General features: G+C 39.6%; 1 pseudogene; it reads right to left on the bottom strand.

Moving 5' to 3' along the window:
• Window positions 1–12,790: 12,790 nt before the first annotated feature.
• Window positions 12,791–12,908, bottom strand: LOC124723622 (annotated as a pseudogene).
• Window positions 12,909–15,962: the final 3,054 nt, after the last annotated feature.

Genomic DNA, 15,962 nt, shown 5'->3' with positions numbered 1-15,962 from the left:
TTGCAGCAGCATGGACTATCAGCTCGGAGACCATGGCTGCGGTTACCCTTGACGCTGCATCACATACAGCAGCGCCTGCGATGGTGTACTCAACGACGAACCTGGGTGCACGAATGGCAAAACGTCATTTTTTCTTATTAATCCGGGTTCTGTTTACAGCACCATGATGGTCGCATCCGAGTTTGGCGACATCGCGGTGAACGCATATTGGAGGCGTGTATTCGTCATCGCCATACTGGCGTATCACCCGGCATGATGGTATGGGGTGCCATTGGTTACACGTCTCCGTCACCTCTTGTTCGCATTGACGGCACTTCGAACAGTGGACGTTACATTTCAGATGTGTTACGACCCGTGGCTCTATCCTTCATTCGATCCCTGTGAAACCCTACATTTCAGCAGGATAATGCACAGCCGCATGTTGCAGGTCCTGTACGGGCCTTTCTGGATACAGAAAATGTTCGACTGCTGCCCTGGACAGCACATTCTCCAGATCTGTCACCAAATGAAAACGTCTGGTCAATGGTAGCCGAGCAACTGGCTCGTCACAATACGCCAGTCACTACTCTTGATGAACTGTGGTATCGTGTTGAAGCTGCATGGCCAGCTGTACCTGTACACGCCATCCGAGCTCTGTTGGACTCAATCCCCAGGCGTAACAAGGCCGTTATTACGGCCAGAGGTGGTTGTTCTGGGTACTAATTTCTCAGGATGTATGCACCCAAATTGCGTGAAAATGGAATCACATATCAGTTCTAGTATAATATATTTGCCCAATGAGTACCGGTTTATCATCTGCATTTATTCTTGGTGTAGCACTTTTAATGCCCGTTAGTGTATCTGGCGATAGCCAGGCTGCACCACGTGCCGCTGGATGGAGCGGAGCGCGACCGCTGTCGGCTCCCGCATCGCCCCGTGGAGGACCTCCAGCCGTCTCGCGGTATTAGCACGCCTCAAGTGGCTGCTTCATGTCGCGTGGCACTGCTGGGTCCACACATGCCGCTTGTCGTGACCGGATTGGACCGTGAACAAATCAGCGTTTACCTGGGAAACCCCCACGCCTTGCTTTGCCGGATACTGGAGCACGTGAGAACTGCGTCCAAGGCAAATGACTGACTGGGAATCGATCCAGAAGTACTGATGAAGTCAATAAATTGATTGAGTAATTAATTTGCAATCCAGTGACCGTGATGTAGGGGTATAAGGTTGACGCAGTAGCTCACCGGTCTCAGTCGCAGTCAGAGTCTGGAAGAAGAACCGTGATGCATCGACAGCGGAAATCGTGCTGCGACTCCCAGCAGAACAGGAAGAAGCAGAGGGGTAAGTATTCCTCGCTTAATAATACGTTCTCGTCTTTTTCTATGTCTGTAGTTGCTACTATCGTATGTACTGGTTCTTTCTTTTTTTGTCTCCAGCATCAACGGAGACGACATCCAGCTCACTGGGGCGTGCAACACTCTGTGGTCCTCTAGTGGAACTGGTCAGGATGATGGAACCGATAAATATGGATGTTGTCTTTTGAGGACTTTACTGTTCTCCACCATTCGCACCATTCCAGAATATTCCGGTGTTATTGCAAGGACAGAGTGCTGATGTGCTGGATGAGAAGCTGCTGATTTATAATTTAACAGCTAGCGGTTCAAAATGCTTAAATACCAGTATAGGAGCATCAGTCGACAGTAACTGGCGTGTTGTGTTAGAGATTGAAAGTGCAACAAGAAGTGTTAAAGTGCGGTTTAAGACTTGGAGTGGAGTGAACTGTGTTGTGCAGAACACTACATCAACCAACAGACGACCTCCGAGTATTCTCTATCTCCAGACATTTACTGTGATGATATCTATAACATCACAGTATGATGGCGTGACACTCATGGCGAGATCTAGAGGGTCGTCCATTATCTGCAACGCTCCACCATTACAAACTTGTTCAGCGTACAGTTGGTGATATCCCTTGTGCTGGATAGACTGTGGACTGCCTTGTGTTCAAACTGAGTGTAAAGACATGGTGAACTATCTCTGTACATATTGAGTGCTTGCAGGCAATTTAAAACAGCGTACCAATACGGTATCAAAAGAAGAAGCTAAAGCAACTCCCATCAGTTTGAGAGAAATACACATGGAATTTTGTGCATACGAGGAACAGTCATTTGAAAAATACTGTAAAAAATGAATCAGTAGTTTTTGTTGTCACTGTAATGTGGCCTATGTATCACTACTGAATATATATAGACGTAAATAAACGTAAATCCTGTGTGCTATTTCTTCTTTCATAACCCTATCATTATAACGTAGCCACAGTAGCTCAGTCGGTAAGATGATTGTGCTACAGTGGCTATACATATTACTATTACAAATGTTCATTTTTCTATTAAAGATCATTGCACACCAAAACCTGATATAGTCAGAATCATGTCAGGGTGGGCGAGTCTTCAGGAATTCGTTGTAAATTACTGGTCCTGTGGTGGTGTGGAAGAAGACCTGATAATATAAGAGCAATAACTGTACATCTATCCAGTCATGGCAAGACAAATGTTCTCATGTCACTACTAACACACCTGGATGGAGTCCACTTTGAGCATGTATGTGTATTTTCAGAAACGCTGTTTCAACCAGGTAGAAGCTACTGCAAAAGATACTACAGGGTGTAAATGGTGTAACACACAACATTCAGTCAAAGCAGTCAAATGCCCCCCACCAGAAAAAGCAAAGCCAAACACTGTGTTTGTGTTTGGCGACGTTGCTGTGCAAAACCAAGATCAAATTTTCAGATATTTCTGTTATGGTCGTCGTTTGGGTATTGACATATTTTATTTGTGTTAGACATATTCCAGAATCCCGAAACAGTTGGTGAGGGATAATGCACATCTCATTATAGCTTCCAGACAATTTGAATCTAAAGCACATTTACCAGGTGCATGTAGGAACTGACATGTCATTCAATGATTTTGTAAAGATATGCGCAGATTGCTGGAATCACACACACAACAGATTTCTTGTTACTGATGAATCAAGAAAACTGAATGATGCTAGATGTAGATGGAACTTCCAGGAGTTTCTGTATATACAACTATGAAAAAAGTGATGAGTATATTAGTATACATCACACCATGAACAAGTTCCCACGTATGTCAGGCACTCAGCCCAAGAGGATAGGTGTGCATTGACTGAGAATGCGTCTGTACGTAGATAGAAAATTTCAATCTCTCGAACATAATTTTAAGGCACTAGAGACGTATGTCCAGATCCTTCTGAGTCTGATCAACAAATTAGATGCTAGGCTTAAGTAACTAGTGACGCACACCCACATCATTCTGAGAAAGAAAGTAGACGACTTAGCTGTAAAGGGTGATGGAACTGAAAAGAAAGTACATTGTTTAACTGTAAAGGCTGAGCGAAATGTATACAATGTGCAGCCTGTGAAACAGTCCGCTTAGTTTACAGCAAGATGTCGACTAAGCGTAAGGTCGACACTGCGTGGAAGGCTGTTCGAGAGAAGTTTTGGCTGCTAAGGCTAGGACATTTGGATAGAGAGCAGACACAGAGAAACGTTTAAACCAATTACTGAATCTCTTGATGAACTCTCAGCGAAATTACACAACGACGATGATAATATTGCCGGTTTTATTAACTGTCACAGCGATTCTAGGATAGACAAAACATTTAGTACCAGTAGTGAAAAACCATACATGTTGGGCACGCAGCCTACAACATCAAATGAAAACCCAATACAGATAGGGGACAGGGAATTTCAGAGAACAACAGGTTTGCTTAACCTCACTTTCCTCAAACCCTCAAAAACAGTAACATTTTCACCCAAAGATTTGAAGATGTATGGTGAAATGCTACAAGTGGGCCGTGTACACAGGGAAGAAGGAAACCAACACAGTGCGAAATACAGAGACATTATAAAACCATTATTATTAGACAGTCGGTATAGCGGTGGTGATGATATTGACATTCAACATAAAAGAGCTAGCAATCAGCCCCCTCAATATATATACAATGATAACCTGAATTAGATAACAGATTGACTACGATAGCTCATGGCGTCAATTGCTGCAGGCAATACATCTCATTTGAATGAGGAATCGAATTAGCATGTAGATGGTAGCTCAAGAACTGCACAAACCAGTACACAAAACATAGCCTCCTAGGCATGTTGTGGTAGAAGGTTTGGATGACTTATGGCAGGCTGATCTTGTAGATATGAGAGGATATTCACATGAGAATAATGGATTGAAATATATTTTAATGTTTATTGATACATACTGCAAATTTGCCTGAGCATTACCTGTTAACACAGAGAGAAATGTCACGGAGGTATCTGAAGATTTGTTGCAGACAGGGAAGAATCAATGCCCAGACAACCTCCAAATCGAACACAGTGTTAAGTTTTACAATAGGTACTTCAAGTCATGCAGCGGTATGGAATACATCAGTGCTCAATATTTACCCACCTGAAGGTGGGTATCATGGAACACATGAACAGAACAGTAAAAGGTCTGCAAAGTGCAGAGAACAAATCCCAAAACTAACATCTTAAAGGGTAGCAGTGGCACTGAACTTTCAGGATACTTTTACACAGAAGAAATGCAGAAGAAGACATAGAGCATGTCATAAGGTATCGAGGAAATAGAGCAGCAGTTAAATGGATTGGTATTCCTGCAACACAGAGCTGCTGAACTGATGCTGACGATTTGCCATATAACAGAGTGCACAGAGCACAAACAGCACAAAAACCACAGTAAATAGTATCTACATGCCGTTTCTGGACTAAAGAATATATATTTTTTTAAATTCTCAGATTTAAAACCAAGATTTTAGTTTTGTCATTTCCTCCATTTAAAAATTTAGCTATATCTGTGATAGAATTTTTCATTTATTTGATAAAATAAAAATCTAATAAAGTTTTTATTTATAAATTGAATACAAAATATAGCCTGCCGGTATGGCCGAACGGTTCTAGGCACTTCAGTCTGGAACCGCGCGGCTGCTACAGTCGTAGGTTCGAATCCTGCCTTGGGCATGGATGTGTGTGATGTCCTTAGGTTAGTTAGGTTTAAGTAGTTCTAAGTTCTAGGGGACTGATGACCTCAGATGTTAAGTCCCATAGTGCTCAGAGTCATTTGAACTATTTTGAACAAAATATAAATTAAAGACAAAAAATCAGTGCTTAATGTTAGAAATGAATGAAAAATGCTTTCTTTATTCAGTATAATCAGCTGTATATCCAGCAAACGATTATGTGGAAAGTGTTAAAAACTGAATTGTAATTTATGCAGATTTCGAATGTTTTTTAAAAGATGTCAACTCTTGGCAACCAAATCCTGAAAAATCTTATATTAATAAATATCTAAAGAAATTCCGTTTTCATTTATTGTGTTGAATATTCTAACTGTGATTTTAAAAATCTTATTATGTATGCTGGCAAAAAAACAACAAAAAACTTTGTTGAATTGGTGAAACAAGAATCTAGAAAAATTGCTGATATAAATGGGCGAAAGATTCCAATGATAATGACATATGAAGATGAAATAAATTTTAAAACTTCAAAGATTTGTTTTATTTATGAAAAGATATTTACTAAAAGACAAAAAAAGTGAGAGATGATTGTCATTTAACTGGAAAATATCGAAGAAGCGCTCACAAGGGTTCTAATTTTAATTATCAAAAGCCTAAATTTATTCCAGTTTATGTTCGTAATTTAGCGAATTATGATGTTCATTTGTTTATTAAAGAATAGCAATAGATAATCAAAATATGAACGCTATTCCAAGTAATGAACAAAAATATATTTCCTTTAGTTAAATGGTTGAAGACTGATTAACATTAAGATATTAAGATACATTTAAAATTATGACCTCAAGTATTGATAAATTGTTGTCTAACCTTAGAAAAGAACAATTTAGAAGAACAGCAAAATATTTAAAAGTGAACAATTGGATTTAATGATTGAAAAAGAAGTTTAACCGTTTGAATATATCAATTGTGACGAAAAATTAAAAGAAAAAAAATTACCTCACAAAAAATATTTTTGTTCAAGACTTCATAAACGTGATGTAAAACCTAAACACCACCTATGTGAAAAGCAGTTTGGAAAAAATTTTATATTAAAAATTTAGATGAATATACAAAATTATGTAATAAATCCAATGTTTTAATACCAGCAGATATTTTTGAAAATTTTAGAGACACTTCTATGAAATCTTATAAATTCCATCCTTCTTGCTATTTTACAGCATGTGATGTACCTTGGAAATCAATGTTAAAAATGCCAAAAGTTGAATTAGATTTATTAAACGATTATGATGTGATTTTATTGCTTGAAAAGGGAATTGCAGGTGGAATTTCTCAAAGTATTAAAAATAAGCTAAATCAAGTAATATACACATGAAAAATCTTTGCCAGAAAAACGATCAAACAGCATTGCATATTTAGACACAAATAATTTATAGAATTGGGCAATTTCCCAATTTTTACCATTTAAAAGTTACAGTTGGTTAGAACCCAAATCCTTTAATTCTAAAAAATTCTTAGTATACCAGATAATAATATATATGGTTAAATTCTAGAAGTCGGTTTACAATAGCCAAATAAATTACATGATTTACATTAATATTTACGATTAGCACCAGAAGGAGGAAATCAATTATCAACAAAATTATTGATAACATTAAATAATAAAGGAAAATCTGTTTCATGTTCTTGAAATCTCAGACAATATTTAAATCTTGGTTTAAAAGTAATAAGAAATCATAGAAAATTATCATCTGAACAATCAGATTGGTTGAAAGAATACATTGATTTTAATACAGAAATGAGAAAAATTGCAGCTAACAAATTGCAAAAAGACATCTACAAGTTCATGAACAATTCAGCATTTGGAAAAACGATGGAAAATAAAAATATTAAAATAATAACACATCCAGAAAAATACATGTAGCATATTTCAAAACGAAATGATGAACACAGTACTGTATTTTCAGAAAATCTAGATGCAGTTCATATGGAAAAAACACTGAAAAATTTAATAAATCAATTTATATTGGAATGAGTATTCTAGATCTTTTTCAAAAATAAAGATGTATGGTTTTTATTGTAATGTAATGAAACAAAAATACTGTGAGATTATTGATTTATGTTATATAGATACAGATTTCTTTATCTACAATATAAAAAATGAAGATTTTTTTAAAGATATGAAATGTGTAATAAACGAATTTGGCACACACGTTTATTCAAAACAAGTAAGATTTAGAAAATTAAAGATGAAATCTGTGGAATAGTTATATTAGAGTATGTTAGTTTAAGACCAAAAATGTATGCCTATAAAGTAGAAGATAAAGTATATAAAAAGTCTAAAGGAGTTAAGTGATATATTGTAAAAAGTAAAATTAGTTTTGATGATCATAAAAACTGTTTAGATGACAAAATAAAACTATATAGAAATTTAATTAGACAATTTAAACATGAATTGTATACAGCTGAATGTAATAAAATTGATTTAATTTCCGATGATGATAACCATGTTATATTACAAGATGGAATTAATACATTACCATATGGTCATTATAAATTAAAATCAAATAAAATAATAGATAACAACAATGATTTCATATATAAATTAAATGGTTGTGTTAACGATTATCCAACAAACAAAATAAAATTTCATCATTCCTTATGTGAATTAAACAGTTGCATAGAAGATTAATTAAAAATAATGAAATTAAAAATCAATCACTTTTTAATATTTTTTTCATGGCATGATAATTTTTGATGTGTTTCCAGATATATTTTACAAACAAATTTTCCACAAAAACATTCAACGTTTTGATAATACCTTTCTTTATAGTTTTGATGATGGAAAGTTATTTTCTCCTTTTTGCTTGATTATGGTTACACTTATGAATATATGTAGAAGAATTTTTAATTTCTTTTTTACATTTTTCGCAAGTAAATGTTTTTTATTCCATTTATTAATAACATCGTTTATATGTCATGAATTATTTCCTCTATATTCTTTTTGTTTATATTTTTACAATCAATACAACACATTTTTGAAAGTGTATTCTTATTTGTAACTTTTATTTCTTTAATGCTTTCTTTTTCTTGTATGCACATTAGGCAAATCATTTTATTTTCACTTTCCATTTATAAAGAAAAAATGAATTAGAATTTAAAAAATAAAAATATGAATTTTGTCATATGTAAAGGGAGTCGTTTTTAGATCTAAAAAATAAGAAACTTATTTATAACGATAAAAGAAGTGTTTATGATGATTAATAAAAAGAATCCATGGTTTTTCCTGACATTATTGTATGATTGCATGAAACAAACTGTGATGATCAAATTGCTTACCAAAACTAGAACACATAAATCTGCTGTATGATTAGAAATTTTACAGACATGTTGGTAGAGGGAGCTATGGAGCAAAAATGGTAAATATAAGGATATATACTTTATTTACAGACACTTATCTGAATGTGAGAGATGGTCTCAGGGCAAGTAATTTGTCCACCAACCTGAAAGAAACTGCTTAACATAGATTATTTTCTTTGGAGTTTAAATTCTCGCTTTTTGTTCAAATTTTATGCAGGCTGGACATATGAAGGTTGAGTTGCACTCTGCAGTCGAACAGTAAAGATATATCGATTTTGCTCATAAAACTAAAAGAAAATGGACTGTGCCTATTTTTGTGGAAATAGGATACTTATTGTCGCCGTAATTGTGATCCTCATTTTAATAAGTGCTCGATTATAAGAGATTCATTGCAGAATGGCAGTGTGGGGGACTGTTCAGTGTATGTGCTCTCCCAACACAGCTGCGGGGCCAGGTAGTGCCGCTAAATTTCGCTATTGTGTTGCCAAAGGTCCATCGCTTCAAGGCAGACTGGGCGCCGCCAGCACCCATGGGGATATGGTGAAAGGCCAGGTGTGGTCAATGACCGTGTGGAGATGGCTGTGGGCTCCACTCTGTGATAGCAGTTGACCATTTGGAAAAGCCTCTGTCCCCCCTCCCCCCATAAGTGGATGCATGGAGGAAGATAGGGAGGGGAAGGATGAGGGGAGGTAGGAGGGCCTCGAATTTTGGCAGTTTCTGATTGTACATTGAAGAGAATGCACGCTCAACTACCGCTCCCTCTGTAATCCTTTGGGACGACGCTTTTCCCCAGTACAGGGTTGCATTATGACCCATTTATGAAGAGTGTTTTTTTTTCACAACAATTTTGAAGTATAATTTGAAGATTGGAGCATTTCTTCCATCAGCTGTGGCAGCGTGTATTGGCTTTAATTACCTGCACTACAGGGTGATTCTAGAGCAGGTGTCTGTAACGAACTCTGACATCAAACGATGATAGATACAGTCCTCAGCACTGTGCTTACAGGTAACATACTTAATAAACTCCTCCCTGTCTCACACCAGCATCTCGTCAGTTGAATAGTCCTCCCCCCAGCCCCCCTCCCACCAAAAAATATAGTACCTTACATCCTAGCCTTTTTCCCACCAGCTTGTCGATGAAGGGTTGTGTGAATGTGCCAGCCACTAGGAGTGTGCCTGCCACTAGTTTCGAGTGGTATTGTGAAATTTTTTCCCTGCAGGCAAACACCAGTTGTATGGCATCGTCAGTTTTTGAGCTGTATTGCGATTTTAGGCAGTCCTTGTGTAGCACTATGCATATAGTTATATAATTAGGACTGATCTGTATGATTAACTACATAATCAGGATTGATCTTTACTTTAGTTTCCCAACCAAAATAAATAATGTATACTAACCTAACCTTCCTCTCCTGCATCTGGACAGTTTCCATGTATTGGGGGATGCACTTGGGCATTATGTCCAGAAGGACCAGGGTTCAAATCTCGGGAAGAGCACCGCCATTTTTAATTCCTCACAAGTTCCAAGCGCCTCTGGTGGTATAATTGTGTTAAGGGGGTGCACTTTGGCTCTCCGTCCTGGAGGACCAGGGTTCTAGTCTCGAAAAGAGCACTGCTGTTTTTAATTTCCCGCCAATTCCCAGGTGGGAGGTGGGGTGGTTGTCAGCACAGCACTGCGACAAAGAAATTCCCACCAAAATCCGAAATTCCCGCCAAATTTCTAAATTCCCGCAAGGTTTCGAAATTCCCGCCAAAATTTGAAATTCCCGCCAAATGGGATAGGTGGGGTGGGGGAGGGGTGGGGATGGGGGAGGGCATGGGGACCCATGTGCAGGCTGAGAAAAACACATGATGTCATTCAGGGTGGGGGTGAGTATGGTCAGAGGGGGGTAATTAATCGATCAATTTAATTAATTTGCATATCAATTTGATATCAAAAATGGGGTCGAGCCGCCATCTCTCTATTTCTGACTTCCACGGGGGAACTTATGTGCAGTATGGAAGGTAGGACATCAGGTACTGGCGGAAGTGAAGCTGTGATGATGTGTCATGCTTGGGTAGTTCAATTGGTAGAGCACCTGCCCACATAAGGAAGGCAAAGGTCCTGGGTTCGAGTCCTGGTCCGTCATACTCTTTATCTACCAGGAAGTATCAAGAACTTCTTAGGTGATTTATTTAGGAAAAGAACCTCAGCAGTTTTCCCTAATGCCAGAAAGTAGGTTAAGGTAAACCACTGACTGTAGATAGTGATTACAGGTGGAAATAGTGAGACTTTGGTCTTGTCAGGATCTAGGTGTGTCGTACCTATATCACATAAAAGGCTCTTGAAAACTGGAACAAATACAGTTTGCACTTACTTCCCTTAATTTGAGCCATTCATATGATAACTATTGTCTCCTACTTTTCTCTCTTGCCATCTTCAGTCACATGATTTAGAAAGTGTTACACGAAGGAACTTGTGAGCACTTATGCTTCTATACTTTTGTGAACTTCTATACATTGTTCATGTTAGTGCTAGCTTATCTGTGATTTTCTGTGTAGCAGACGTTTCTGTGCAGCTCTAGTTTTTGTCACATTATCTTCTTATCTCCGAAGCAGCCAATGGCCTGCAGGGTCACGAAAGTGTCGCTATTCACTCTGTACACAGCACTCATTGATTATCACATTCCAGATGTCTGGCGATAGACCCCTAGCAGGAAGTATGGTGGTCAACTTGGTATATCTTGACTAAGATCTGGAGGAAGCTTGTTAGATACTCACCTACCAAGCCTAGCTCTTTCATGTTAGTATTTTTGCCTACAACACGTACCAGTAGCAGCAGTGACTCAGAGAGGATGCTAGTCTCTATCAGGAAAGTGGTCGTGGTGGGCCACAAGGGTCAGGAGAGGCATGTCACATGGGCAGCGCACCTAACCCAGATACAAGACTGCCAACCGACAGCCTCCGTACTTGTTCCATGCTCTATGTATTGATTAGTCTATGGTCGTACCAAAATGCAACAATGACCCAGCTTTGTTTTTGCACTGCCTCATTTTTGCTATTTGTATACGTTCAGTGTGCAGCTGACGACAACTCTCACTCTGTTTACGATTTTCACTTCCGTATCAGGAGTGGACAGAAAAGTTGCGACAAGAACTTACACTATTGTGTAGTTGGTGATGCAATCACATTCATTGCCAGTACTATGGATCCGAAGTTTCGTGGACTTTGGCAACAATAACTATTACTGCAGCAGCAACAGCAACAACAACACCAGGAACAACTAAAACTCCAACAGGAACAACAGTACGTCGCTACCCCGCAACTTTTGTGTCGTCAGCAACAACATAAGTTGGTTACAGCTACGCCCCTGCCACCATGTGCTTGCTTTGACAAGGCTTCAGAGAGCTGAGAGGTGTAGCTCCAATGTTTAGAACTTCTTTGTCTTCCTTAGAGCATTTCCGATAAGCAGAGAAGTTGTTTACTCCTGTCTTCTAGCAGTTGTGTGTATGGAGTACTGCAGAAATTGCGACCACCCACAAACCCCAGTGATTTATCTCTCACAAGGGACGCCTTTGACTTCAAACACTCGGAACTGTACGAAATCATCCTCAGACTAACCCTCGACCATAAAAAACAACAAGTTTCTGTTTCATTTCCATTCGTAACTCCGCACTTGTCTCCAAACGTCATCAGACGCTGGCATGTTGTAGCTGCACGAACAAGTGATCGAGTTGCGTGAATGGTATAGTTGTAGTCCGAAGGCGCCACTTGGAGTGTTCGCAGGCGGGTTACTGTGTAAGCTGAACTGAAGTGAATTAATCTTACGAATGTTGTTCAGATATTAGGGACAAAGTTACGACATGCTGAATATTGAAATGAAATCGGGGTCGAGGATACAGAGTTCGGATATATTATATAACATAATAATTCAGAAATATAACGGGGGTGATACAGAACTACATGAAGGTACGCTTGATAGATATACTGATTTTGTAGGACAGAAAGATACTGAACCTCAAGTTGGCCATTCAAGCAGTACACGACGTTAGTCTCCAGAGCAACAGGAACAGTCCAGTCAAAATGAATATGAACTGTCTGCACTCAAACTGCCGAGCCCTAGTGTATTAGTAGATACTGATGACAGTATACTGGAGAACATTAATGAAGACTATGACAATCATGGTTGCAATTCCCATAGCAAACTAATGAGGCGGTATAAGTGCATTAAAAAAGCACTCCGTCTCAATGCCACAAGTGGCCCATCGGGACCATCCGACCGCCGTGTCATCCTCAGCAAGGATGCGGATAGGAGGGGCGTGTGGTCAGCACACCACTCTCCCGGTAGTTATGATGGTATTCTTGACCGAAACCGCTACTATTCGGCCGAGTAGCTCCTCAGTTGGCATCACGAGGCTGAGTGCACCCTGAAAAATGGCAACAGCGCATGGCGGCCTGGATGGTCACCCATCCAAGTGCCGACCACGCCCGACAGCGCTTAACTTCGGCGATCTCACGGGAACCGGTGTATCCACTGCGGCAAGGCCGTTGCCGTAAGTACACTAAAAGTAAATCACATTGCACATTAATTCTAAATTATGTGTGTTCCAAAAGGTGAGCAGGAGCTCGCTTCAAAGGAAACAGACTGTCGCAATTGCAAACTATAAAAGAGCATGTAATATCGCAGTTTGATAGAGCAATGTAATATGGATCTACAGTTCACTGTTGCACGTGTGGGCATTAGAAACTTCTAAAATGGATAGCGTGGACAATTTCAAATCTTCGATTTCTTTTATCGACAATCTTAGGGCCGAATATGGCATTTCATTCAGGCACATTGCTACATTTGTCTCACTTAAGAACATTCAGGATGATAATAGCTCACGTCGGAAGACACATTTTGAGTAGGGAGTGAACATGTTTATGACAGAGCACGGCGTGGAGAAAGGAAATGATTTGAACAGCGACCAGAATCAATTCCAGAATGAAATGTGTTCATCATATACTCCGTCTCACAGAGGGGGAGAACTACAGATGATATGTTGCAGTCTGTCCACAGCTCCACCCGCAGCTACATAGTGTTCGTACGGCTCCCCCCGTCGGAGGTTCGAGTCCTCCCTCGAGCACGGGTGTGTGTGTTGTCCTTAGCGTTAAGTTAGTTTAAGTTAATTTAATTAGAGTGTAAGCCTAGGGACCGATGATCTCAGCAGTTTGGTCCCATAGTCCTTACCACAAATTTCCAAACTACACAGCGGATGTGGCTTTATCAATGAAAGGAAGAATAGCAAACAAGTTATACATCTGTTTTCTATGAGGCAGAAGGCACTTTCGGCCCAAATATTTTAAAGAAACTTGGCCACGGAAGGTTCATGTGCTGGGGGAAGGGGGGGGGGGGCGGAAACAAAAGTGGAAAAATGACTGCAGAACACGTGAAACGTTTTCTGACATCAGTACTTGGCGAACATGTCACAGGTGAAAAGAGCCTATTGGTGTGTGAGTCCTGGTCAGGTCGTACAGATCGTACCATTCTAGATGCAAGTTTTCTAAACGAAGATATTATGATGAAGATACTGCCACCGAAAACAACAAAGTTGTTTACTCCTTTCGGCAGCATCACCTCTATATCAGAAGGACCGCTGATTTTGTGAGACTATAATGTGCCAAACCGCCAGTGAAGATACATGATGGTTATTTCCTCATCAAACTTCACTCTGTGATTTACGATCAATTTTCTGCTCCAAAGTATACTTGCAATATTGTTGGCGTTTGAAAAGGTAATTAGTGTGACTTTTGATATTGGGCTGCTTGAATGCGAAAGTGATTTTGAATGTACAAACGTCGCTTTAGTGAGCTGTGCACATTGTTCCGTGGGAAATGCGGTACTGGCGGGAGTGCAGTACATGGAGAGTGGTAGACGAAACATTACTTTATTTGCTGGGCGGAATTACCTCGTGGTCTACACCGGTCAGGGATTCGACACATAATACCCCTGGTCACAGATTTGTTCACTCTACTGCACAGGACAGCGATTTTATTTTGTCAGTCAGAGGCGTCGTACAGTCGCTATGACGGCACAGTTCCCTTCCACTTTGTTTTAACCATTTCACCGAAATCCAGCATCTGCAATATGAGGACTAACATAAACACTATCAGATGCGTAGAATATGTATGTTTTGCGCTGTTATAGGTGCTTTAAGCAGAGGGTTTTTGCCTCTGTCGATTAAAAATGTAATGCTACACTGACGGCACCGAAACACGTGTTACTTCTCTCCATTAAAGTGTCACTTGTAGTAGAAAGCAACGTTTTGCATGGAAATGACACAGATCACTGTTTTTTTATAATCTTGTGTTGTTCTAAGCACGGTTCCGAGTGTTCGAGGTCAAAGGTGCCCCTTGTCATTGACCTACGTTTTCTGTTAACCGAATTGTACAGTCATCAGATACACCTTGTAGCTGCTAAGTTTAATCAGAGTGTGAACAACATGGAGAGCTTTACATCTACATCTATATCCATGCTCCACAAGCCACCTGGCGATGTGAGGCGGATGGGACTTTGAGTACCTCTATCGGTTCTCCCTTCTATTCCAGTCTCGTATTGTTCGTGGAAAGAAAGATTGTCGGTATGCCTCTGTGTGGACTCTAATCTCTCTGATTTTATCCTCATGGTCTCTTCGCGAGGTATACGTAGGAGGGAGCAATATACTGTGTTGACTCATCGGTGAAGGTATGTTCTCGAAACTTCAACAAAAGCCCGTACCGAGCTACTGAGCGTCTCTCCTGCAGAGTCTTCCATTGGAGTTTATCTATCATCTCCGTAACGCTTTCGCGATTACCAAATGATCATGTAACGAAGCGCGCTGCTCTCCGTTGGATCTTCTCTATCTCCTCTATCAACCCTATCTGGTACGGATCCCACAATGGTGAGCAATATTCAAGCAGTGGGCGAACAAGTGTACTGTAACCTACTTCTTTTGTTTTCGGATTACATTTCCTTAGAAGTCTTCCAATGAATCTCAGTCTGGCATCTGCTTTACCGACGATCAACTTTATATGATCATTCCATTTTAAATCACTCCTAATGCCTACTCCCAGATAATTTATGTAATTAACTGCTTCCAGTTGCTGACCTGCTATATTGTAGCTAAATGATAAAGGATCTTTCTTTCTGTGTATTCGCAGCACATTAGACTTGTCTACAGTGAGATTCAATTGCCATTCCCTGCACCATGCGTCAATTCGTTGCAGATCCTCCTGCATTTCAGTACAATTTTCCGTTGTTACAACCTCTCGATGTACCACAGCATCATCCGCAAAAAGCCTCAGTGAACTTCCGATGTTATCCACAAGGTCATTTATATATAATGCGAATAGCAACGGTCCTACGACACTCCCCTGCGGCACACCTGAAATCACTCTTACTTCGGAAGACTTCTCACCATTGAGAATGACATGCTGCGTCCTGTTATCTAGCAACTCTTCAATCAACTCACACAATTGGTCTGATAGTCCGTATGCTCTTACTTTGTTCATTAAACGACCGTGGGGAACTGTATCGAACGCCTTGCGGAAGTCAAGAAACACGGCATCTACTTGGGAACTCGTGTCTA

This window comes from Schistocerca piceifrons, chromosome X, assembly GCF_021461385.2.
Source record: "Schistocerca piceifrons isolate TAMUIC-IGC-003096 chromosome X, iqSchPice1.1, whole genome shotgun sequence".
Lineage (NCBI taxonomy): Eukaryota > Metazoa > Arthropoda > Insecta > Orthoptera > Acrididae > Schistocerca > Schistocerca piceifrons.
This window is presented reverse-complemented; position numbering and strand designations above follow the sequence as displayed.